The sequence below is a fragment of the Mustela lutreola genome, chromosome 16, assembly GCF_030435805.1.
Source record: "Mustela lutreola isolate mMusLut2 chromosome 16, mMusLut2.pri, whole genome shotgun sequence".
Classification (NCBI taxonomy): domain Eukaryota; kingdom Metazoa; phylum Chordata; class Mammalia; order Carnivora; family Mustelidae; genus Mustela; species Mustela lutreola.
The window spans coordinates 52590172-52614203 of record NC_081305.1 but is presented as its reverse complement, the minus strand read 5'-3'; the positions used below and the strand labels follow the sequence as shown (position 1 = coordinate 52614203).

Here is a 24032-nt window from a genome sequence, read left to right as displayed (position 1 = left end):
ACACAAAGGCTAGGAATTTGGGCCTTTTCTGCATTTTAGGATCCTGCCGGTAGCTGAGCCATTTTCGGGTGAAGAGGCTCTGTTGGCGATGTTAAAAGCAGTTCTTGTGATGCATCTGTGGTTTCTCCGCAGAAACCTTGTGAGAAAGAAATCTTGAGAACGATGCGAGAGCAGAAATGGCTGGGTGCTCCGTAAGTCGTGAGTCCCAGTGGTCATGTCATCCTTTTCCCTGGAAATTCGTCGTGTTTAGAAATTGTGAATCTTGATTTCTGTAGCTCTGATGTTTCTTCCTTATATTTGTACCTATTTTTAAAACCTTTTCAGAAATAATACTCAAAGTTAGGTCTTTAGAACCCTTCTCCCCAGTATCCCAGATCCTTCTCTGCCTTCTTAGAACCTGCGTTCCAATAGGCCACCAACCGTTGTCACTTTGAATTAAGTAAAGTCCAGTAAGTATTGAAAATATTTCCTTGGGACATCAGCGGAGGAAAGCATTTTCATTTATGTCCCATGGGAATGCTTTATCAGCTCTGTGCATCCCAGGGTTAAGAAAATGCATAAATAAACAGGATGGATAAGAGATCCAGAATCACTCAGAGAGTTCGCAGGGTAATCCCAGGGAGTGAGTCGTGCTCCCTAAAATGTGAAAAACAGGGGCGCCTGGGTGGCTCAGTGGGTTAAGCACTGTGCTCTTGATTTCTGGCCAGGTGGTGATGAACCTGGTGGTTCTCTACTTAGTGTTCCTGGGGGTGTGCAGGGAGTGTAAGATCATCGCTGTTTCTTCGAATGTGTACTTGTGATGAAGTCCCAGAACCTAAGTCAGGTTCGATGGGGTGAGGAGGTTCGGAGCCGACGACTAAAGAAAGAATTCTTAAGACGTCGTTGGTGCAAAATGGTGCTTTATTAAAGCATGGGGACAGGACCCGTGGGCAGGAAGAGCTGCTGCCCGGGTTGTGAGGGTAGGCATGTTATATACCCTGCGGCTGGGGGGAGGTGGTGAAGGGATGGGAGGTTTCAACAAAGTTCTCACATGTTAGGGAGGGCCTACAAGGTGCGGGGGCGGGGGAGGCCTTGACCTTATGGCTTGATCAATGTCGTCTTTAGGTCAGGCACTAACATCAAGATAGTTGGGAGATTCTTGGTGGGGCATTATGATCCTGCTGTCATTTACATTCTCTTCTACCTCAGTGTCCTCCAGTTTATGGTGGGAGGGAGACATTAGGGCTTCAGGAACCGAGAGTTATTTGCCTCTGGAAATTTGTGCTATTGATAAGGTAACCTCCCTGTTTAGGTCTCTAGGACATCTGTAGAGCAAGGGAGATTCCTGTTCTGCAGGATTGTGATCCCTGCAAGTTAACTATTTATCGTTTTATGGCAGTCAGGGGTGCCTGAGGAATGCTATACATAGGGAGGGGGCAGGTGGAGAGGGGGTGCAAGGCGCCAGATTTTGCTTTGTCCTCAGCCAACCTCCTGCTCCCTCATCACTTGTACTACTTTTGCAAGATTTCTCTGGTGCTAATGAGTTCTGTATTAATTGTAGCTGAGATGTACAGACAGTCATGAGATCTAACCTGAATGCAGCAGTTTGCCCTTATGTGATGGTTCTAGAACCATCCATAGAGACCATAGAGACCATAGATAGGTCAGACTTCTGGGCTCCAGGTGAACATTTTTTGCTTCTATCCCTCATCCTAGATGACTCAGAAATAAGAGCTGTTCCCTTTCTGTCATTCTGTGTGTTTGTGTTGACAATGTGAATAAAAGACAAAAATCATCATGGGTAAAAGATTTATGTACCCTATCATTGAAAATGTTTCTTAAAGTAGTCGTCATGACAAGTTTCTATTCTGTCACTTTTCCTTTGGGGGTAACCACTTTCTAAATCTCTGGGTGTGTCCTTGAATGTACAATGGCAGATCAGTGCTGGGTGAATCAGTTCTTGTTTCCCTCGTTCTTCTCAGGTTTGACCCCTGCTATGAATACTGCTTTAGGGTCTCTCTGCATAACGGCCTCTGTGTCATTTTAGAGTGACTCTAGGTCACAACACCTTGGTGAAAACTTAATCCCTTGCATGTCACTGGATGTTTGACAAAATATTCCTATGAAAATAGAATAATGTGTTTTTTCTCTGAGATGGTTATTACACATTTTCCCTTAATTTATGATCAAGTGTTAGGAGCTCTCTAGAAACTAGGAAATGGTGAGAAAGGATTGTTTTTGTCTTTCTGGCTTTGCCAGTAGAATCTATAATTGGTATAAAACCCACTCAGGCATGCTTGGGTGGCTCAGTCGGTGAACTGTCCGACTTTGGCTTGGGTCATGGTGCCATGAGTCCTGGGATGGAGCCCTGTGTTGGGTTCCCTGCTCAGGTGGGAGTCTGCTTATCTCTCTCCCTTTGCTACCGGCCCTCTATTCTCCCCCCAGCCTTGTTATTTCTTGTGTGAGCACGCGCTCTCTCTCTCTCTCAAATAAAAAAAAATAAAAACCAGTTTAAACAAACAAACACACATTTCTGTTCCAAGTCCTCCAAGAATTCCTCCTCAGAGTTCTACCTCTTTGTTACTCCAAAACGTATCCCTTGGTGGTTGGGCTATTGCTCTCTTAGAAATGCAGACTCACATCCCAACCCAGTCCTCCAGAACAGAATTTGTATGTATATAAGATCTTCCCTGCCCTCTTAGAATTTAATAAGTACATTTGTAACCCACTAAACCATCCCACCTAAGAAGCAGACACTACTTACACTGTATGATGTTAACATGGTATAAAAAATGTGTATGCCTCTGTTGATGCCTTCGTATGCCTGTGTTGATGCCTTCGTTTAACAAGTTGTTTTGGATGAACACACAGTATTATACTGATTTTGTGGATTCTGTGTCATCCTCTTACCTCAAAGCCAGAGAATACATTAGCGCCTCTTACTGAGTTAATAATTATCTTCCTGTACAAAGGAGGATAGTCTTGAGGGCAGAACAAGTTGTCCTAATAAAATGGGACTAACATGGGTTCACTGCTTGGTGAGTCACAGAAAGTACACAGGGATGGGGTGATGGTGGTCACACAGTGGAAACTTGATTTGCCTTTTTAAAAAAAAAAGGCGGGGTGCTTCACAGGGAATAAGTTCCAAATAAGACACTGACAGAGCAAGGGGGAAGGATTTCCTGTTACTTGGGGTTAGGGTGGATGTTCAGAAAGTGGAGTCTGGTCTTGTGTAGAGCTGGGCAAAAGGTGACACAAGAGTCTCAAGAAAAAAACTTATCAGGCCTCTGGGGGGCTCAGTCATTAAGCATCTGCCTTCATCTCGGGTCACGATCCCAGGGTCCTGGGATCGAGCCCCACATTGGGCTCCCTGCTCCATGTGGAGCCTGCTTCTCCCTCTCCCACTCCCCCTGCTTGTGTTCCCTCTCTCGCTGTCTCTGTCAAATAAATAAAACTTAAAGAAAAAAAAACAACACAAACCACTTCTGCACATACTTTGTATGTTATGTACATGATCTTTGAGTTCCTTTTTGGGTGGAGATTTTAATACTAAAATAAAGGGAGCTCTATAAATCACTCCATGGGTTACCCCTTGGTACATCTGCTTAGGTGTGAGTCTGGGCTTAAGCTTAAACTGGGCCAGCCTAAGCTCTTCCTCAGGACAGTTTGTACTTTTGTTGGATAGTTTCCGTTTGTTTTGCAGGAGACGGTGGGGGAGGGGGGTTGAATGAGGTAAAAGCTAAGGTGGAAACACGAGGGTAAGTAAAATCTGGGTTAGAGGTTAGAGGGTACAAACATGTAACCAGAGAAGGTCAGGTCTTGGGTCTGGCTGGTGACATTAACTCCTTTCATCTTGGGGACCATCGTGAAGCCTGCCAGTGGCCACTTGGTGACTGTGGTATTTATTGCAGGGACAGCTGACCTTCAGAAATGTGGCCATAAAAAAAAAAAAAAAGAAAGAAATGTGGCCATAGAATTCTCTGAGGAGGAGTGGGGACGCCTGACCCACACTTAGTGGGAACTGTAAAGGGATGTGATGTTAGAGAATTATGGACACCTTGTCTTCTTGGGTGAGAATAAGTCCTTCCAGATTTCCAAACCCCACTCCGGGTTTTGTTCCTTCTTGTGAAGACTGTGTCTTGGAAGATTCCTGTGTGAGTGACTGGAATTCAGATCCAGGCAAAAAGGGAAATAAGTTGGGATTTGTAGATGGAGAGAGAAATCTTCATGATGTGTCCTTTTCAGCTCTACCTTCCCCTTCTTCATCACTTCTGTAGATTCCTGGTCATTCTAAACACTGAGTGGCATAAAATGGTTCTGCCCACGTCTTCTACTCCAGTTTCCACTCACTGTTGTGTAGGTGGTACGTGGAAGTGGAGGTCAGGATGTGAATGTTGGAAGTACCTCCCGTGTGTTCTAAAGGGGCTGTTGAGCAACAGGATGTGGGAAATGTTTTTCTAGAATTCTGCAGTTTCCTCTCTTCTCTACCAAGCACAACTGTGATTGAAAGAATCTCCAGTGATACTCACTTTCTTTTTTTATAAAAAACAGGCCTCATTACATCCAATCCAGACTTTGTCTCCTTTTTAGAACAAAAGCAGCAGCTCTGGGATGTGATAAGAAAGGAGACAGTAGTCATCCATCCAGGTAGGTGGGAATGAATGAAGTGGGTGACAGAGGTGACATCCAAACATGAAGGAGGAGATTTCCTTGAATGGAGATTAGTTTAGGAAGCCTGATGGTGCTGGTCTCCCTGTCACTGAGGGACATCTGCTATCCAAGATTATCAGGCTGTTACATTCTCTAGGGATTCTCCTTCAGCTCGAGTGCTGTAGTGAGGGCGAGGCAACTGCCCTGGGAGTGGGAGGGCCTCCATGATCTGAGAGCTTCTCCATTGCCATGAGGGACCCAGGGAAGTCACTTTATTTCTAAAAACCTTAGTGTTGAGTCCTTTGTAAGTTCTGTTTTGCCTCATGGGAGGTACATTTGAGGGTAGTGGTGGGCATAATGGGATTTGGTGCAGAAATGCTGGGAGCACTGGAGACAGACATCCCATGTTTTCTTGATTTATGCTTTCCAATGTTATGGAGGCTTTAATCTGAACTATACAAAATTGAGACTCAGTAGCATTATCAGATCAGAAAGTACCTCCCTGAAATGACAAGGTCTGATCCTTTACTCCCTTTCAAAAATTGGTTTTGCTTCATATGAACTTGATCCTGGTATCTCCCCTGCCAGGTAAGTTCTGTATGAACTAATAGTAGAAATTTTTCCACTCTGTATTCCATTCCTCAGTGGTGAAGTAATGTAATGTATGTTTGTTTCCTAGAATTCATACCTAAATAATGCCATGGGGGGCTAGAACATTTGGAACTCAACATTTGTAGCCTATAATACAGTCTCAGTTGTTGCTTTATTTATTAATAATTGCATCATTTCATAATTTCATTTTATATAAAATGACTATTTTATATAAATATATGTGTTTATATTTATATATATACAAATATAAATAAATATAGTTATTGTGACTTTGCCATGTGTTTTATTTTTTAATTAGTTGTAGTTGAGATTCATTTCTTTTTTTTTTTTTTAAGACTGTATTTATTTATTTGGCAGACAGAGATCACACGTAGGCAGAGAGAGAGAGGAGGAAGCAGGCTCCCCACCTAGCAGAGAGCCCAATGCAGGGCTCGATCCCACGACTCTGAGATCATGACCTGAGCTGATGGCAGAGGCTTAACCCACTGAGCCACCCAGGCACCCCGAGATTTATTTCTGATGTTTCTTAAATCCCAAATCCTGATAGGACATGGGCATTTGCTTTATAAGAAGTGAGGTAGATCATTAGTACAGTCCCCATGTTTAAGAAAAACTTCTGTTTATAAATGTAGTTTTACATCAGGGAAGGTCAGTCATTAGATTTTTGTTCTGCTTTCTTCAGAATATACGTGAATTCATCCAAATACTTATGTAAAGTCTTTGTCAGTATATTTTAGGTATTTTTCATCTGGAAATGAAACGATTTTGCTTGCTGTTCTACAGAATGAATTATACATTCTGCATCAAAAGAGGACTCTGTTAATAACATGATATATTTTTAATGTCTTGTAAGTCCTTATTGGTAAAATTTTTCATTAGATGTTTTTCTGGTTGATATTAATGACTATTCATTGCAATTTGACTGTCCATGAAGACATGCCAATAATTCCACTGCTTGTTTTTTATGGGGTCACAGTCACAGTCTAAAAATACAGTTACACGGTGGTTTTCTTTTTAAATAACTCATCCTTTTTAAGTAAAATGTTTTGGATTAAATTTGGACTTACTCTGGTTTTGCAATTCCATGATCATGTGCTTCTTTTTGTCTTGGACTTCCCATATCACAAAGTCATCTGGGTTTCCTTTTTACCTGTTTTATTTTATTATATTATTATAGGGTGACAATTTTTAACTCAATAGATTTTAAGACAATGTGAGTTTTCCTCAAATCTAAATCACTTTTAGGCCGTTTGCCAAAAAATTATGTATGTATTGGTCTGTATCAATATTACGCATACATACTATGTTACTCCTCTTGCGTAGTTCATTGGTCAGTGGTCAGTGTATGTTGTATCATGTCTGTGGAGTTGTCATAACAATAGAATTCATTTCATCATCTATTGGTGAAATTATATTTTCCTTGCATGAGAGAAACACTTTCTTGAACTGAAAGTAATTTTTGTAAAGATTTTATTTATTTGACAGAGAGAGAGAGATCACAAGTAGGGAGAGAGTCAGGCAGAGAGAGAGAGGGAAGCAGGCTCCCCACTGAACAGAGAGCCCGACACAGGGCTGGATCCCAAGACCCTGAGATCACCACCTGAGTCAAAAGCAGAGGGTTAACCCTCTGAGCCACCCAGGCTCCCTAAAGATAGATTTTCGAGTAACAGCACCAACTAAGAGGAAGCACATATATGTATGTATCACACCTGTGTCTTCAGAAGGAAAAGGAATATTGGTTCTGAGGAGAACATTTCCAGGTTTCAAAACTGATGATATCCTAGCAAGCAAAAGTATTATATATTCATGTTAGGAATAGTACGGAACTGGGGCGCCTGGGTGGCTCAGTGGGTTAAAGCCTCTGCCTTCAGCTCAGGTCATGATCTCAGGGTCCTGGGATTGAGCCCCGAATTGGGCTCTTTGCTCAGCAGGGAGGCTGCTTCCCTTCCTCTCTCTGCCTGCCTCTCTGTCTACTTATGATCTCTCTCTCTGTCAAATAAATAAATAAAAATCTTTATAAAAAAAAAAAAGGAATAGTACGGAACTTATAGTTCCTAAATCTCTAGTATCTTGGTTTGAGACTCTCTGCATGTAAATCCTATCTTGTGTACCTGGGTGTTAACTCTTGCAGGATCCACTCTGCTTCTCTTCCAATCTGCATAATCTTAAAATCTCAAGGATTTTAAGAACAGTTTGCATGAAATGACTTGGTGTTCAGAATTTAATGTGCACATGGGAGTAATTCTCCAGGGAGCATATGATATTCCATGTAGTTTAATTGATAACATTCATTCTTTCCTTTGTGATTGGAGAAGTAATCTTCCTTTCTTGAAAGTGACATCATCCAGGTTGCTCACTTCACTGTAACAGTTTGATTAGGTGAAAACGTAGAGACTTCAGGACGCCTGGGTGGCTCAGTGGGTTAAACCTCTGTCTTCTGCTCAGATCATGATCCCAGAGTCCCAAGATCGAGTCCTGTATCGGGCTCCTTGCTCAGCAGGGAGCCTTGCTTCTCCCTCTGCCTGTCACTCCATCTGCTTGTGCTCTCACCCTCTCCCTCTCTCTCTGTTAAATAAATGAATCAAGTCTTTAAAAAATGGGGGGGGGGGGAGGAGTGATGATGTAGCTCAGGGTAAGAGATGAAACACATCTAGGCTAGAGCTTTGGCACGAATTCTTCATGTGGGAGAGGACCCTTGAACAAGGCTGTGCTACTGACTGAATTTAGAAATGTAAATTTTTCTCGTTTCCTTTCCAAATCATCTCCAGTTCTTCTGTCTCCTTATTTCCATTCTGGTGATGTGTAGGCATCAGAGCTGACCTTCCTTTCTATGCTATGGAGGCCCCATCGTCACTGCTCTTTCCTCCCCCAAGTCACACAGGCTCTTGTAGCTCCTTAGAAGTACCATGGAATTTTCTAGTTTATTAGTAAATCATTGGTAACAAGATAATTTGAGGCCATATCTCAGATTTAAATACATTGTCATTACCGCTTCATTGGAAGCTTTGGAAAACACCATCAGTGGGCCACAGGATTGATTTAGACACTTGGCACTGAGAGAGTTGTGAGGACAGATAAAACATGATGATGACCTAGTTTGAGAGGAAGAGAAGTCCTACAAAACACCAAATATGGAGAATTCTTGATGTGGGCAAGTTCTGTAGGGAGCTCCCTTTGGTCACTGCAAGGCCTTAGGAAGCTACTTGTGATGAGCAAATGTGACAGAGATGGGGACTTGAGAATGGTGAGGGTGTTCTAGGATTCAGAGGAGTAAGATGCTTTCTTCACGGATTCATGAATTCCTTGGTTATAGGGGAATCATCAGCAGTGACCATTTCTGCTTCAGACAGCCTACCCAATTTGGGGGCTAGCTGTCCCTATGTTGTTTCACAGCCCATGCTGTCCCTACAGTCCTCCTAACCTGAGCGGAAAGAGGACTTGCATCAGTTGTAGAAACTAATCAGATTAAGTACATGTTATCCTCACATTTAACATTGGAGGGATAATAATGCATTTTTTAATACCTGTTACTTTGTGGTCAGGTCTACCAAGAAAAGACTGATGTGTGGGGCACCAGGGTGGCTCAGTGGGTGAAGCCTCTGCCGTCAGCTCCGGTCATGATTTCAGGGTCCTCTGCAGGGAGCCTGCATCCCCCTCTCTCTCTGCCTGCTTCTCTACCTACTTGTGATCTCTCTCTCTGTCAAATAAATAAATAAAATCTTTTTTAAAAAGTTGAAAAAAATTAAAAAAAAAAGAAAAGACTGATGTGTATGCATAGAAAAGAAGATGTGTATTTTGTGTTATGTATACAGTGAGTAGATAGGTGTTCAGGTCTGATAGAATGGCTCAGACACACTAAAGTGCACTCTCATCTTTTTTTTTATTTTTTATTTTTTTAAAAGTATTTTATTTATTTATTTGAGAGAGAGACAGTGAGAGAGAGCATGAGCGAGGAGAAGGTCAGAGGGAGAAGCAGACTCCCCGTGGAGTTGGGAGCCTGATGCGGGACTCGATCCCGGGACTCCGGGATCATGACCTGAGCCGAAGGCAGTCGTCCAACCAACTGAGCCACCCAGGCGTCCCATCATCTTTTGTTTCTTCTCTGCGATATGGTCCTCCCTCGGCATTCTGTTCATACTAGCTCTCTAATGGCCCCAAGATACCTGCTCCTCCCCACCACACACACACCAGGCATCAGTCCATGTTGAAGACAGCAAAGGAAACAGTGTAAGTCTGGTTCCACTTAAGAAATTTGAATTGATGCCTCTTCGTGTTCATTCAGGGAAAGCCATCCTCCCCAAGGCCTACTCCACCATGCCGTTGACCAGAACTCTGTCATAGGAGTCAGTCTAAGTAGAAATGTGGAAGTGTAGCACAGGTGGACATAGAGATGTTTGCAAATGGCTCTTGCTCTGTGAACTGGTTCACAGCATCTGAGAGAAAGGTAATCACACTTTGCACTGAAACTGTTTTTTAAAAAGATGCTAAAATTTAGAGCATCCTTAATCTTAATGCACATGGATTTTATGCTGCATGCAAATTGAATGCTGATGAGCTCCTTAAGCCTGCAATTATTTATGATCTAACGGTAAAAATCATCATCAACAGATTTACAGTGAAAATGGTGGATGCCATCTCAATATAATACATGACATGTATCAATGTCTCGTGTGTATGTCATAACTTAGTTGATAAAATATTTACATAAGTGCACATTCATTTTAATTATGTTGCCTTTATACGAGAATGGGACCAGAGGTGTGTTTGGGGTGATCCCAGAAAGCTCAAGGAGAGTATTGAGAGAAAGCAGAGATGGAAAAGAAGGAAGCCAAGATAGACTTCATTAGAGTCAGATTAATTTATGAAAAAAGAAAATGTGTGTTGTGTATGTTGTGTGTGAGTTGTCTAAGTGTATGTCACAACAGTAGCATGATCACAAGCATAGAGGGATTCTGAGAGTGACTTATCTGTGGATAACTCTGGGATGACCCATGACATTTCCTTCAGAGGTAATCAGATTTTGCCTGCATCAGAATCACCAGGACAGTTTGAAATCTTGGATTGCTTTGCCATCCCTATATTACCATGTCAATAAGTCTGGGGTGTAACTCCTGAATTTCTTTTTTTACGCATTCTCAGGTCCCTGTCCAGGGAACAGATGCTGAGAACCAGTGTCTGGGGACACATTTAGAGCTCAGTGCCTCAGGAAGGTATTAGCCTATGCAAAATGTAGTCAGGGTACAGGTCCATAATCTCCACGTGTGAAAGTGGACTCCTGTGTGTGCTGGGCCTTCCCTGTGTTTTGACTTTGGACACCTGACCTCTGAGTCTTAAGTAGTCAGCCGGAAAGCCACTCAGGCTACATGTGTGTGCTTTGAGCTGGAATTTTCACTTTGAAGTCCCAGTTTAGGGAACCTGCTCCATGTGAGGGCTTCTAGTTCAACCGCTACATGTTGAAGATGAAAAAGAATGCAAGCATGAGTCACCTTCTGGAAGAGCATTGGACCAGGGTGCCTCGTGTTGATGTGCAGGGTATCCAGGGTCAAACCCTGAGTCTACCAATATTGAGATAGTCACTCAACCTTCTTGTATCTAAACCATTACTGCCAGTAAAAGGACAATAACATTAGCACTAACACACAGAATTAAGGATATTAAATACATTAAAATAGATAAAGCAACTGGCACCTGAGTGGCTCAGTGGGGTAAGCCTGTGCCTTCAGCTCAGGTCATGATTTCAGGGTCCTGGGATCAAGCCTTGCATTGGGCTCTCTGCTCAGCAGGGGGCCTGGTCCCCACCCCCCCTTCCTCTCTGCCCACTTGTGATCTCTCTTTCTCTATCAAATAAATAAATAAAATCTTAAAAAAACATATAGATAAAGCATTAGTAACCATGGGACATACATTGTAGGTATTGTGCAGAGGAATATGTGAGACTTCGGTGAATATTTTAGATTTTATTTTTCATGAAAAAGGTAGCCCAGCAGTCCTGTCCCATGCTGAATGCTCTCCATTTGAATGTAGCTTTTGAACCTCAGAAGAAAGCTGAGTAGCCTGCATGCGTGTGAAAACTACAGTGGTCTGTCTGGTCCAGATGGTCCCTGGAATCCTGCGGAATTGCTCACGCTGCTATCTGTACCTTTCCCTTTACTGGAATGGAATGAAGGCACCTTTGAGAGGTTTTAGCCTCAGTCATCTGTCATTCATTCTAGAGGTATCCCAGGGACCATGGCAACTTTTAGTTTAAACATTTGCAGTAATTTGGTTGCTAATGTTATTTTCTGTGTTCACAGAGGGTCAGATATGTACCCATTGGCAGCTGTGGGCCCGAGTGTTTTCCAAGCCAGTGCTGGCATGTCCCCTGTCAGGTGGATCCCCAGGTTATGTACAGATGTTGGCAGGACTGAAGCCCATTCTCTGTTGCAGAAAGAGTACAGTAGGTTGGGCTCTGAGACCGCCCCAGTTCACTGTTCAACACAAGTTCACTGGTCATCCTGCAGAGAGACGTTATGCTCCACACTTGGGCCATGTTACTGGCTTGCTGCTCTCCTCAGTAGCCATATGACATGGGCTCTGTGCTCGCCCAGGGCCTATGTTCAGGCATCCTGATATGATAGCAGCAGAAGCTATGGTCAGCAGTGGAAAGTGACTGCCTGTTTGCAGGCCTGCCCAGACAGAGGGATAGAATGTCCTTAATGCTCTAGTGCAGTGTGTTGGCAATGACCAAACACAAGCCTAGCTGGTGACAAACCTTGACCAGGAAGTTCCATCTAGCCCTGCACATGAGCAGAGTCCCTGGGGTCTCTCGGTGTGACTGCAGGGCGGGACACAGTCTAGTCTGGCAGTCTTCCAAGATCTGATCACCTTTTTATTTTTTTAAGGTTTATTTATTTGTCAGAAGGAGCATAGGTGGGAGGAGCTAGGCAGAGGGAGAGGGAGAAGCAGGCTTCCCGCTGAGCAGGGAGCCTGATGCAGGGCTCCATCCCAGGACCCCAGGATCATGACCTTAGCCAAATGAAGGCAGACAGTTAACTGACTGAGCCCGAGGTGCCCTTGATCACTAGTCGTTGTAGCCCTGCCCACCTTGCCCGTGTCTGTGGGGTCCTCTGGTCCAGCACCAGATTCCTCCCAGGGTTCCCCATGACGTGAGATCTCAGTTGGCCACCCAGAAAGGGGCCTGCCATTTGGGGAATGCTGGATGCCCACGGGGATTTTTCTTGGTGGAGCAATTGTAGTTCGTTTTGGTCCTTCATGGTAGGGCTGTGCTGGCCATAAGGAGGAGCCTTGTAATCAAAGTGAAATCACTCCTCTTACTTTTTTAATGACCCTCTTGTCTCTGGGATTCAGGGGCTACTTTGGCCTCACCACTGAGTACTGAGAGTTGCCATGGAGGTCTGATGCAGACAGGTTCTAGTTTGATGTCGTCATCCTTCTGTGATGGATGGTTTTGTGTTTCAAGCTAAACATATTTCTCTATATGCCAGTGTTTATGTGTGTATATTTTTACGTTTCTGTATATAAATATGCACACAAATGTTTGTCATCCATGAAGTAAAATATTTACATAGTGTAACATTTGATATTGACAGGGATAAACACCTTTCATGCTAAAGATTATACAATATGTATATTGTGAAGCTGGTTATTTGATTGGTTGTGGAATATATTTTTGTTCTGTTTTATTTGTTGATTTTATCTTGTGTTCTAGTTAATGCCTTTTGATTTTATCTTGTGTTCTAGTTAATGCTCCAGGAAAACTCCAGTGAAATATATTCAAGCAGAGTTTACTGTTACCGTCAATATTTTTTTTATTTATGTCCAGTGTTCCAGTGGAGGTTGGTTTTGCATTTACTGAGTTGTTTTATGTTTTTCCTTAGACTTTATTTTTTTAACTCTTTGTTTCTTGTGTTTCCTTGTGTTCATATTTTAAAAAATAATTCTACAGTTCATTCTTTGTGACCATTCTGTTTCCAGTAACATACTGCTTCAGCTAGAAATAAAAGCATGCATTTTTTTTAAAGCATGCATTTGAAATCTAGTCACAGTGTGAAATTCCTTCCTACTTTAATTTCAGTTTGTCAGTATATGTATATTTTTCATACTTACATCTATGTTTTTGATGATATGGCTTTTGTTTCTATTTTTAATTTAATTTTTTTTTAAAGATTTATTTATTTATTTGACAGAGAGAGATCACAAGCAGGCAGAGAGGCAGGCAGAGAGAGAGAGGAGGAAGTAGGCTCCCTGCTGAGCAGAGAGCCCGATGCGGGGCTCGATCCCAGGACCCTGAGATCATGACCCGAGCCGAAGGCAGCGGCTTAACCCACTGAGCCACCCAGGCGCCCTTTAATTTAATTTTTAACAAATTATTTATTGGGGCATCTGGTTGGCTGAGTTGGTTAAGCCTCTGCCTTCAGCCCAGGTCATGGTCTCGGGGTCCTGGGATCAAGCCCCACATTGGGTTCTCTGCTTGGTGGGGAGCCTGCTTCCCCCCTCTCTCTGCCTGCCTCTCTGCTTATTTCTGATCTCTGTCAAATAAATAAACAAAATCTTTTTTTTTAAATTTATTTATTTATCAGAGAGAGAGGGAGATAGAGCGAGCACAGGCGGACAGAATGGCAGGCAGAGGCAGAGGGAGAAGCAGGCTCCCTGCGGAGCAAGGAGCCCGATGTGGGACTCGATCCCAGGACGCTGGGATCATGACCTGAGCCGAAGGCAGCTGCTTAACCAACTGAGCCACCCGGGCGTCCCAATAAACAAAATCTTAAAAAAAAAAAAAAAAAAAAAAAAAGAAAGGTCACGTCACGTGTACAGATCACAAGCAAACAGCTTCATGGAATATCACAGACTGATCTCATCTGTATAAGCCTTTGAGGTCATGAAACACAATATTGTCCTCTGAATCCCTGTTGAGGTCTCAGTAACTTTCCCCCTAATCTCAGCACCATTTCAGTGTCTAAGGCAAGGGATTGCTGTGCTCCCTTTTTTACTTTGTGGAAATATCATCAGGCAATGGGGACTCTTGTATTCGGCTTTTTTTTCTTTCTCAGTATTTGTGAATTGGTTGGTTTTCCTGCATGTTACTGTGCATCATTCATTAGAGTGGAGCAATCCCGTTCCGTTATGTGGATACCAGCCGCCTCATTCTATTGTTAACAGGAGGGGGGATGGTTCTCCGTGCAGGCCTGTCATAACTAGTACTGACGTGTAAATCTATGATTTGTTTTTCAGTGGAACATGTACACATATCTGCTGGCTGTTTGATGTGGGACTGGAATCTGGGTACTTAGGTTAGATATGTTCAGTTTTAATAGATACTACCAAACCCTTCCCCCCAAAACTTGTACCATTGTTCACACACACCAGCAGTGATTCCTAGGATTTCTGGCTTATCTGCGTGCCTTCTAAAACGTGGTAGCTTATGTGATTTTGGTGTCGGGCTTTGGGTTAGCAAGTGATGTTACCAAGTTGTAGTTTTATTTGCTTTTTTGTTGTGTTGTTACTCTCTACTAGTATGAAGTTGGGTATTAACCTATGGATAATCTCTTTGTCAAAGTGTCTTATTTATTGTGCCCCTTTTTTTCTGTTATGGTATTTTTTTCTTTAGTCTTTGTAGTTCTGCATATATTATGAGAATGAGTTCTTTGTCTCCTCTCTCACTGTACTTCTATTTCTATCTCTTAAGATTGTGATGCAAAGAAATTCTTAATATTTTTGGAATCTAATTCATCATTTCATCCTTCATGGTTAGTTTTTTTTTTACTGGTTTCAGAATTTTCTTCTTATAGCAAGCCCAGAGAGATAGAATGATTTGTGTTTCTCTAAACACCTCATTATTTTTACAATTTCAAATGGAAGTGTATTAAAAATCAATGTGCTATATGGTTTCTGCAGTTACTGAGGTTTTCTATTCTTTTTTCCCCCAACAACATCACTAACATATTGAAATGTATTCTGAAAATGTACTGTACTTTCTTTGAAGTTGCTTACACAAGTCGTTTCTTGTGACGGATTCCATTGCCATGATTTTAGACCTAACTACTCTTTGATTTCTCTCCATTCTTCATGTGTCTCTAAAGAGGCACAAAGCATGCTGTGGGGCTCAGTCCCAAAACCCTGAGATCACGACCTAAGCCAAAATAGATGCTTACCCAACTGAGCCACTGATGCAGTCCCACCCATGATATTTATTTTATTTTACTTTTTATTTTTATTTTATTCATTCATTCATTCATCCATCCATCATTTATTCATTCATTCATTTATGGAATTTAGAACTGTGGAATTGAAGATATGGGCATAAGTTGCACACTTGTGAAAAATATAGAAACTTAGACCCAACCCAGAAATTGGAATCAGAATATGAATTTTAACAAGGCCTCAGTTGATTGTCATACACAGTAACATTGGAGAAATATATGTCTAGATCATCTACACTCATCCCTTATTCTGTGCTTACCTTTATATCTGTAGTATATTATTTTGATAACTGTGACTTTACAGTATGCCTTAAATCATGATGTGTGCTGTTCATTTTCCAGATTATTCTGGGTATGTGTTATCCTGTAACATCCATGTAAAGTTAGGGTGCATTTTGTTCTTTCTGCAAAAAATAGCATTGGGAATTTGATAGAGAGTACATTAAATCTGCAGGTCAATTGAAGTTTTATTGATAGGTCAATAGTCTTAAGTATTTGAGTGGAGGAACATCGATGTGTTTCAACTTATTTCTTCTTTCAATTCCTGCACACTATTTTATAGTTTTCATTGTTCCAGATTTGATATCATTATGTTGAATTATAAGCATTTTATTTGGGGGGATGTTCCTCTGAATGTATTATGTCTTTACTTTTGGAATTCTTTTTTATGTAGAAACAACAAATTTTTTATGTGTTGGGTTTGTATTCTTCAGTGTTTTAAATTTTTTAAGTTTACACAGGTTTCTTTTTCTTTTTCTTTTTTTTTTTAAGATTTTATTAATTTATTTAACAGAGAGAGATCACAAGTAGACAGAGAGGCAGGCAGAGAGAGAGAGGGAAGCAGACTCCCTACTGAGCCCTATGCGGGACTCAATCCCAGGACCCTGAGATCATGACCTGAGCCGAAGGCAGTGGCTTAACCCACTGAGCCACCCAGGCGCCCTTTTTTTATTTTTTTAAAGATCTTATTTATTTATTTGACAGACAGAGATCACAAGTAGGCAGAGAGAGAGGGGGAAGCAGGCTCCCTACTGAGCCCAATGCAGTGCTCAATCCCAGGACCCTGGGATCATGACCTGAGCCAAAGGCAGAGGCGTTAACCCACTGAGCCACCCAGGCCCTTCTTTTCACAGAGCTCTAACAAGGATTCCCAGGAGAGGAAAATGGCCTTGTAATAGGGGGCGCTAGACACATCACATCTAAGGAACACAATTAGATAAAACCAAATCACCCTCAGTACTCCAGAAATGGCCATGAAGACTGACAGATCATACTCCCCAAGTTACAGGAGAGAAGACGCCACATCATAGATGGCAGAAAGTTTGGAGACATGGTTGAGGGAGGGAAGAATTACAGTGCTATGGAAGGCAGGCATCCCTGGTTGTGGGGAAAGTGGTATGACAGAGGGAAAGCACAGGAGGATGTTTCTCCAAAGCCCCTGGTGTGCAAAACAAGAGGGGTTGAATTTCATGAGTTCTTGGAACTAGCACAGAAATCCCTTGCCTAGAGTTCTAAAGGTCAGCAGACTTGGCTGGGATAGAGCCAAGAAGGTGCTGTGCTACTCCTGGAGAGAAGGAAGGCAAGCAACCTGGGTACAGACAACCTGCAGACAGAGATCAGAAGAATGACTGGGGGACACAGTGGGAAGAGTATTCACTAGTCTAGGAGTGTTTCCCTGTGAGGAAACATTCAGTGGGATATGTGTCTAAGAACACAGGAGTTAGATGGCAGCATTTCCTTCTCCTGCCCTGTAGCATAATCTCAGAGCAGTGTCCCAGTGTCCCAGTCAGTGAGGACATTGGCTGTCTGGCTTGCTTCCTAAGCCCCAGTCCCCTGTGCTCTGGTTGGACTGACCATCTCAGTCTAGCTTACCTCAGGCCCAGAAAGGTGGGCCCCTGCCCACACCACATCTCCTGAGCAGAGAGTTCTGCACAACCTCCGTTCTGGTGGAGGTGATTTCAGGTCTCATTTCACAAGCAGACCAGAGCTCACCTAGGTAAAACTGACCACATTCAGACCAGAGAGCAAATACTGTCTACAGAAGGCAAGGAGAGCCTCTGCAGACCACTGACTAGAAGGATGTAGCAGGACACATCACTGGCTTTTCTAACACAGAGAGGAAGGCAGACTTAGACAAAATGCCATGATGGAAGAATTTATCCCAAAAGAAACAAAAAAATACGGCCATGGTCAGAGATCGAAGGTAAGCGGTTGTCAGTAACATACGCAATGGAGAATTAAAGGCAACAATCATAGGGATACTCACAGGTTTGAGAAAAGAGTGCTGAGAACTTTACCACAGAGGCAAGAGTTAAGAGGGGAAAAAATGGAGCATATGGGTGTCTCAATTATATCTGATTCTTGGTTTAAGCTTAGGTAGTGATTTCAGGATCCTAGGATCCAGTGTCAGTGTCGACATTCAGTGTGCTACTTGATACTCTCCCTCTCCCTCGGTAGCTCCTACTCATGCTCTTTCTCTCTCAAATAAATAAATTTTTTAAAAAAAATAAATGAGATTAACAATGCAATAAATGAGGGGCGCCTGGGTGGCTCAGTGGGTTAAGCCGCTGCCTTCGGCTCAGGTCATGATCTCAGGGTCCTGGAATCGAGTCCCGTATTGGGCTCTCTGCTCAGCGGGGAGCCTGCTTCCTCCTCTCTCTCTCTGCCTACCTCTCTGCCTACTTGTGATCTCTCTCTCTGTCAAATAAATAAATAAAATCTTTAAAAAAATTTAAAAAATAATAAAAAAATAAAAAAAAAACAATGCAATAAATGAGATTGAATAAAGGATTGATGCAATAAACAGCTAGCTGGAGGCAACAGGGGAAGGACTTTCTGACCTCAAGGACACAAAAAAGGAAAATAATCTGAGCAAGAGAGAGATTTGACTTAGGGAACTCAGTGACTGCATCAAATGTTGTAACATCCCTAGGTCTTGGGCTTTTCTGTGCTGGGAGAGTTTTGTTTCCAAATATAACTTAAATTCCTGTTTCTGGTGTAAGAAGAGTTCCCATTTATTTGGTAGAGGGTAGATAATTCAGATTTAGTGACTTGTGCAATTTTAGGAATTATCTATTGTTGTTATTGTTTTTATTCCTAAGTTACCTGATTTGGTAGTATATAAATGCTGACCAAGTTAAAGCACAGCCAGTTTTAGTATTTCGGGTAAACTGGGCATTTCATTCATTGTTCTGTTACTATTCTCGTCTCTATTTTATTTATTTCAGATTTATCTTTGTTACTTCCTTGTACTACTAAATTTCATCTAAGTTTTTTCCTTTCCTTGTTTCTCATGGAAAGTTAAGTTTTTCTTTTTTTTTTCTTTTTTTAAAGATTTTGTTTATTTATTTGAGAGACAGAGATCACAAGTAGGTAGAGAGAGGAGAGGAGGAAGCAGGCTCCCTGCCAAGCAGAGAGCCCAATGCGTGACTTGATCCCAGGACCCTGAGATCATGACCTGAGCTGGCGGCAGACGCTTAACCCACCAAGCCACTCAAGCACCCTTCCAGCTCTTTTTTTTTTTTTTTTTGAATTAATTTTTTATTTTTTATAAACATATATTTTTATCCCCAGGGGTACAGGTGTGTGAATCACCAGGTTTACATACTTCACAGCACTCACCAAAGCACATACCCTCCCCAATGTCCATAATCCCACCCCCTTCTCCCAAGCCCCCTCCCCCCAGCAACCCTCAGTTTGTTTTGTGAGATTAAGAGTCACTTATGGTTTGTCTCCCTCCCAATCCCATCTTGTTTCATTTATTCTTCTCCTACCCACTTAAGCCTCCATGTTGCATCACCACTTCCTCATATCAGGGAGATCATATGATAGTTGTCTTTCTCTGCTTGACTTATTTCGCTAAGCATGATATGCTCTAGTTCCATCCATGTTGTTTTTTTTTTTTAACTCAGCTATGTATTGCATAAAAAAAAAATTGGAAAATGGAAAGTGTTGTAGACAACGTTTAGCAGAAATAAACAATACAAACAATAGAAAAAGAGCACAGAAAAATTAAATTAGGATTCTTTAGAGTCTTTTATAGATCATATCTTCTGTGAACACAGATAATTTTACTTTTTCTTTTTTTAGTTTGGATTCTTTTTATGGGGTTTTTCTTCCCCAGTTCTGACTAGAATGTCCAGTACCATGTTGAAAGGCAGTGGTAGTGTTACTTCATTACCTCATTTCTGATCATAGAGGAGAAGCTTACAATCTTGACCTATTGAATATGTTGGATTTTTTTCTATTTGGTTCATTTCAGTTTTTTATTTTTTTATTTTTTTTAAGATTTTATTTATTTATTTGTCAGAGAGAGAGCGAGCGAGAGCCAGCACAGGCAGACAGAGTGGAAGGCAGAGTCAGAGGTAGAAACAGGCTCCCTGCGGAGCAAGGAGCCCGATGTGAGACTCGATCCCAGGACGCTGGGATCATGACCTGAGCCGAAGGCAGCTGCCTAACCAACTGAGCCACCCAGGCATCCCGGTTCATTTTAGTTTTATGTTTAAATAACCATCCTTCTAATTTTACGCTCATGTGGCACTTTTTCAGATTATTTGAGATGCAGGAAGGGACTTGTGCTAGAACATGACAGTATCACAGAATTATCTATTAAGGTATGTGGTCAGTATGTTGTGTTCCAAGGTAGGGTGTCCATGGAAGAAGGAAATTCTGATGATTCCTTCCCAGCCATCTTTGTGACACTCTCTGATTGACTGGAAGCTTGTATGTTACAAATCATCAGTATATTCATCTGAAACTAGTAAGTTCAATGAGTTTCCTTTTTTCTTATTTGATATCTTTCAGCCAAATCTTCACATGACATTCAGAATTTCCTGCAAAAGCCAAGCATAGAAGCTTCTTTCCAAAAAGTGACGATGTGTAGATACAAAAATAGTGCTCTTGAAAATGTATACTTAATGACAGACTGGGACGGTAATAGAGAGAGGGAAGGGCATCACGGATACCATGAAGGACGTAGCCCATCTGAGGCAGCGGCATCTAATAAGACTCAAAATGACCCGAATAGTGAAAGATATAAAACATCGTGGAAAACCTCCCTTTTTAAGTCAGCTGTTTCCACAAAGCAGTGTGTTTCTGTCAGCAAGAGCTCCATTCAAGTATTCCAACACAGCTCTTTGCAGAAAGACAGTTTGGACAATCTGGAAAGTTATCTAGTCTGTGCTGAAAACAATGATTGGAACCATTTTCAAAACAGGATTGGACTGACCCCATCAGATACTTCTGAAAATCAGAGATTGAATAATGAAGAACAAAGTGCTAAGCGGGATCCATACGAGAGAGGCTTCACTGAGGAGTTGACCCTCCAGAATGACCAGAGCCCTTCCAATGGAGACAGCAATGCTCAGTGCCCTGAATCTGAGAAAACACTTAACCAGGGCTGCAGTGTTCAGAGACGTGTGAGGACTCAGTTTTCAGAGAACCAGTATGAATGTTATAAATGTGGGGAAGTCTTTCATCAGAGGTCTAACCTTATTACACATGAGAGTATCCATTTGGGAGAAAATCCTGATGAATCCAGTCAGTGTGAGAATGGTCCTCAGCAGTCCTCCAATATTGGTGATGATCAGAGAATTCATGAGGCCAAAAACCCATTCAGATATGCTAAACGTGGTCCCACATTTAGTCAGTCATCAAGACTAAGTAGAAAGAAGATGATCCCTAGTGGAGAGAAAACACCCATTTTTAAGGGATGTGGTAAAGTCTTTGACTGGCACTCAACCCAATCTCAGCATCAGCAAATGAGTACTGAAGTGAAATCATACAAATGTGAAGAATGTTGTAAAACCTTCAAGTACCGCTCATCTCTAAGGAAACATAGGCAAATCCATACTGGAAAGAAACTCTATGAATGTAAAGACTGTGGCAAAGTTTTTAAAATTTGCTCAACACTTGTTCAACATCACAGAATTCATACTGGAGAGAAACCTTACAAATGTCAGGAATGTGGTAGGTCCTTTAGTCAGCAGTCAAACCTTACTCAACATCACAGAATTCATACTGGAGAGAAGCCTTACAAATGTAAGGAATGTGGTAGGTCCTTTAACAAGCAGGCACACCTTACTCGACATCACAGAATTCATACTGGAGAGAAACCTTACAAATGTCAGGAATGTGGCAAGGCCTTTAAGGAGAGCTCACGCCTTGATCAACATCACAGAATTCATACTGGAGAGAAACCTTACAAATGTCAGGAATGTGGTAGGTCCTTTAGCCTGCAGGCATACCTTACTCGACATCACAGAATTCATACTGGAGAGAAACCTTACAAATGTCAGGAATGTGGTAGGTCCTTTAAACAGCAGGCATACCTTACTCGACATCACAGAATTCATACTGGAGAGAAACCTTACAAATGTAAGGAATGTGGTAGGTCCTTTAACCAGCAGGCATACCTTACTCGACATCACAGAATTCATACTGGAGAGAAGCCTTACATATGTCAAGAATGTGACAAGGCTTTTTCACAGAGATCATTGCTTAGTAAACATCACCGAATTCATACTGGAGAGAAACCTTACAAATGTAAGGAATGTGGCAAGGCCTTTAAACAGCACTCAGTCCTTACTCGACATCACAGAGTTCATACTGGAGAGAAACCTTACAGATGTCAAGAATGTGACAAGGACTTTAAGTGTCACTCAACCCTTAGTAATCATCTCAGATTTCATACTGGAGAGAAACCCTACAAATGTAAGGAATGTGGCAAAGCCTTTAAACAGCGCTCACACCTTACTCAACATCACAGAGTTCATACTGGAGAGAGACCTTACAAATGTCAAGTATGTGACAAGGCCTTTAAGTGTCACTCAAACCTTAGTAATCATCTCAGAATTCATACTGGAGAGAGACCTTACAAATGCCAAGAATGTGGCAAGGCCTTTCACCAGAGCTCATCGCTTACTGTACATCACAGAAATCATACTGGAGAAAAACCTTACAAATGTAAGGAATGTGGCAAGGGCTTTTCATTGCACTCAAATCTTCTTAAGCATCACAGATCTCATACTGAAGAGAAACCTTACAAATGCGAAGAATGTGGCAAGGCCTTTAACCAGCGCTCACACCTTAGCAGACATCATAGAAATCATACTGGCAAGAAACTTTAAAAATGTAAAGACTAGGAGTAAGGACTGTAAAACCTTTACATCACAGACCTTGCATCCAATATAATTGGAAATATCTATACACATCTAAAGAAGTCCACCCTCTCTCTCCCTGAAACTCACATCGTAGTCATATGGGAGCAACATGGTAAAATGTGATGAATGTGGTAAGACCTTTAACTGGAATTCAGTCTATACTCAGTGTCCCAAAATGCACACTAGATTCAAACACTAGAAAGATGATGATTGTGGAAAGACCCTCTTTTTAATATACACATTTGCAAACATAGAAAGTGCTAAAGAAGGTAAATTGAATCATACAAATAATTAGAAAACTCTCTGATTGAACATCTAATGTCAATAAAAGTCACAAATATCATGTAAAAGGAGTGTATCATTCCCTCTATTCAGACAGTACTTATTAGTCCAAGGGAAAAGATAAGTTAAACACTTGGAAAATGCATATGCTTTTACGTTGGAAAGATTCAGTGGGGAGTTTTTACAAGGGTACAATTAGTTTTGATGTGCTTTTTGTTATATTGAGCCTTTTTGATGTTTTTCACCAACAAATATTAATGTACTTTATTCTCAAATCACTTCTGGAGATTGACTTACTTGTACTGGGTGCATGAATCCATGAGCCTGATTTGTGCTCCTTCAACGACATTTGACGCCCTGCTGCCCTCGGGGGGACTCATGCATCCCACATTTTCCTTGGAAGATGAGAACTGTGTAATACAAAACATGAACGAAGAAAATCTAAATGGAGACACTGCTTAGGGTTATAGCATTGATGTAAGTTGCCATGAAATAGGTGTTCAGAACAATATTTTTCTCCATTTACTAAAACTAAAGAACTTCCTGAATATTAGACATACAAGGTTTTCCTGATTGCTCTTTAAGGAAAAAAAGGTGGCGCACCAGCTAACTACTGATGTATCGTCGTAATAGCGATCTTTAGAGAATAGGAGTGGATGCGATTGAAATGAAGAAATCCTCCCCGATAACAGAAAGAGGTTATCTAACTCTTCCCTACCATGCCATATAGCTGGGCATACACATCTGTTGCGACTGTCAGCAGCAATGGAACTTAAGGAAGTCACTTCCACATCATGATATCAGCTATGGGGGTTAATGCTTGTATTCCGTATTTTGAACAAGTGTAACAGTGGATTTGAAATGCATAACATAGTCTATGTGTGAACTTCATGTACTTCAATTAATCAAACATAATGGTTTTTAATATGTTAACATGAATTTGTGATGAGTGGTGTGTTATTCTACCACCAAGCTGAACCTATCTCTTTTTTTTTTTTAAGATTTTATTTGACAGGGAACACAAGCAGGGGGAGAGAGAGAGGGAGAAGGAGGTTCCCCACTGAGCAGGGAGCCTGATGCAGAGGTAGATCCCAGGAGTGGGGCCACGACCTGAGCTGAAGGCAGATGCTTAACTACTGAGCCACCCAGG

At 41.7% G+C, this 24032-nt stretch overlaps 1 pseudogene; it reads left to right on the top strand.

Annotated features, from left to right (window-relative positions):
• Positions 1–23815, top strand: part of LOC131817402 (zinc finger protein 850-like) — a 75456-nt pseudogene extending 51641 nt beyond the window's left edge.
• Positions 23816–24032: the final 217 nt, after the last annotated feature.